This window comes from Mandrillus leucophaeus, unplaced genomic scaffold (genome assembly GCF_000951045.1).
Source record: "Mandrillus leucophaeus isolate KB7577 unplaced genomic scaffold, Mleu.le_1.0 Scaffold14, whole genome shotgun sequence".
Taxonomy (NCBI): Eukaryota; Metazoa; Chordata; class Mammalia; order Primates; family Cercopithecidae; genus Mandrillus; species Mandrillus leucophaeus.
In genome coordinates this window covers 4,271,394-4,274,118 of record NW_012101365.1, presented here as the reverse complement: position 1 = coordinate 4,274,118, position 2,725 = coordinate 4,271,394, and the positions used below count along the sequence as shown (strand labels likewise).

At 49.7% G+C, this 2,725-nt stretch overlaps 1 protein-coding gene across 1 annotated transcript in view; it reads left to right on the top strand.

Annotated features, from left to right (window-relative positions):
• FAM151A (family with sequence similarity 151, member A) overlaps positions 1 to 2,725 on the top strand; it is a 20,214-nt gene that overhangs the window by 13,175 nt on the left and 4,314 nt on the right. The window lies entirely within an intron of this gene.

Sequence of the window (2,725 nt, the reverse complement as noted above, 5' to 3'; positions counted from 1 at the left end):
CCACTGCACTCCAGCCTGGGCGATAGAGCAAGACTCTGTCTCCAAAAAAACCTATGCATAGAAAAAAATGGAAGGAAAATCCATCAGAATGTGAAACTATGATGGAAGTGTGGGTGAATATTTTTCTCTTCTTCTGCTTTTCTGTATTTCTCAAATGTTCTGTAATTTGTAATGCTTTTATGATGAGAAAAAAGTTTTCTGTTTTTAAAAAAAGAAACTGAGTTTTTGCCTCTTCCACAGGCAACATCACGGTCCTGGAGGCTGACGTCAATGTAGAAGGGCTCGGCACAGCCAATGAGACAGGAGTTCCCATCATGGCACACCCCCCGGCTATCTACAGCGACAATACACTGGAGCAGTGGCTGGATGCTGTGCTGGGCTCTTTCCAAAAGGGTAAGGGTCTCTCTGGAAACCCTCCCCGGCCCCCAGCCCTCTGGCCCTGGGGCAGCATGTGCAGAGATCCCTCCCTGGGAAGCAAGTCCAGCCCTGACACGAGGTGCTCACTGCCTTGGCTTTCTCATCACAATGTTACAGATGCTCAGGCTCAGTGAGGACTAGGCGAGATGGGGAGTGTGTCAGTGCAGGTCCTGGTGTTCTCTCCTGGACACACAGGGGAGACAGCGGGCAGTACAGTGTGAACTGCAAAGTGTCACGCATGCTCAGAGTGCTTCCCCCTGTGTCCACAGAACTGGACATAACATGTTCAAAGCCCAGCCCCACCCTTCCCCTCTGCGCCCCTTCACCAGTCACAGTCAGAATCCAGGCGTCACCATAATGCCTCCCTCTCCCTCATCCTCACAGCCACTTAATTGCTGCATCCACCAGTCCTAACCCTTAACCCTGCCCCCATCTAGTCGCAGCCACATTGTATCTCTCCAGGACCTCCCTCCTCACCGGCTTCCTGCCCCAAATTCAGCCCCTCCAGGCTTCCCTTGACTACCATGACCACACACACACACACGCCCCTGAGGAATCTTTTCAAAACACCAGTTTTGTCATGCCACACCTCTGTTTTAACCCTCCATGGCTCCCCATTGTCCTCAGGAAAAAGTATGATCTTGGCCTGGCTTTCAACATCCCTCTCTATCTTCCCAGCCTCATCTCCTCACCGCCCTGAAAAGTACCGGGTCCTTCCTCTGCAGAGATTTCCTCCTCTACTCAAATGCACCTTCCCGGCCGCTGAGTGACCTCCCTACAGGCTCTGGTGGTTTAGGACCCTCTGAGTCTACCCTGCTCAGGAACCACAGCCCCTTTTCAGCAGCTGCAGCAGCCACAAGCCCAGGTCCCTACCTGGCCTCTGTTTCCTCCCCGCAGGAGATGGGAATTCCTCTAGAGGCAGGCCCTTCTTCTCTGAGTTAGCTCTGTCTCTTCGAAAGGCCTTCCCCACACCCTGCAGGGATGTGGTGCTTGTCCTTCCACCCTCCCCTGACTCCACAGCGCGCGCACACACACACACACACACACACACACACACACACGCTCTCTGCTCTCTGCCCAGGGAGTCACATCTTCCTGGTTCCTTCGCCAGTTCCCCAAGCCCTTGTCCGTTTCCCCACAGGCATCAAACTGGACTTCAAGAACATCAAGGCCGTGGGCCCCTCCCTGGACCTCCTGCGGCGGCTGACAGAGGAAGGCAAAGTCCGGCGGCCCGTGTGGATCAATGCTGACATCTTAAAGGGCCCCAACATGCTCATCTCAACTGAGGTCAATGCCACACAGTGAGTGTTTGCTTCTCTGTCCCAGCCGTGTCCAGCCCTCTTCTGTCAACACCTACCACGGATGGGGATCTTAGGGGACCTCTGAGTTTGTCTCCAGTCATACTATATATAGCTTGACTCCTTCCCCAGGCCTCATGAATTCCAGCACCGCTGCTCACAGCACTCACATACAGTAGTTGCACAGTGCTCTACAGTTAACAAAGAGACCACATAAAAGAAGAGAATGTCTTTGATCTGGTCCTTACATAGCACTGCCAGGTTAAGGCTTTCTCCCCATTTTGCAGATAATAAAGCTAACAATAGTGGAAGCTCAATTTGTTCAATGTATATTATGTGTCCCAGAAGCGTTTTAAGCACTTGACTCGCAGAACACCATTTAACTCTTACGAGAATGAGGTAGGTACTATTATTTCCATTTTATTAATGCAAGAACTATATTATAGAAGTTAAAAGACCTGCCTAAGTCTAGTAAGTGGCAGAGCAAAGATTCAAACCCAGGCCTTTCTGATTCTAAGCTCCAGGCTCTTTCCCATCCATCTCTTCTTCCATCCATCCAACCAGCCAGCAATCCATCCATCTAGTATTTGTTATTGTGCTTCTCAAGCTGAAGTGCCTTCCCAAAGTAGCAGTTTGGAAAATGTAATCAATGACCCAAGATAAATATGACCTGTCTTCTTGGAGTGCTAATTTTACTCAGTAGGTTTTTTTTTGGTGGGCAGTGGGTGGCAACATAATTTGCCTATTAAAATTTGCATCTTTTGAAGAAGAAAAGTACAAAGAAAAAATTAAAATATTTTCATCAAGGCAAAGTTCAAATACAATTTTAGGCTGGGCACAGTGGCTCACACCTATAATCTTAGTACTCTGGGAGGCCAAAGTGAGCGGATCCCTTGAGCTCAGGAGTTTGAGACCAGCCTGGGCAACACAGCGAGACCCCATATAGAAAGCAAAGAGAGAAATATATGAAGGGAAGAAAAGAAGGAAGGGAGGAAGGAAAGCAGGAAGGC